Below are 232 nucleotides of genomic sequence, written 5' to 3'. Positions count from 1 at the left end.
TATCTGGACACCACCTCGATAGCCAGCGGCGAAATGATGACATGCGGCTATACATGTCGTCACTGGTTAGATTTGGCAGGGGTCCAGAGAAAACTACGGTGTCGGACATTGACTTTGCGTATTTACACAACGATTCAACATTGATCTTGGTGACCTCCGTTTGTCGTAACCGGGAGTCATTAACGGCAACGTGAATAACAATCTTACTGTATTTACGTTTATCCTTAGCCAG

Source organism: Etheostoma spectabile, chromosome 15 (assembly GCF_008692095.1).
Source record: "Etheostoma spectabile isolate EspeVRDwgs_2016 chromosome 15, UIUC_Espe_1.0, whole genome shotgun sequence".
Classification (NCBI taxonomy): Eukaryota; Metazoa; Chordata; class Actinopteri; order Perciformes; family Percidae; genus Etheostoma; species Etheostoma spectabile.
The sequence above is the reverse complement of the archived record's forward strand: the minus strand, read 5'-3'. Positions refer to the sequence as shown.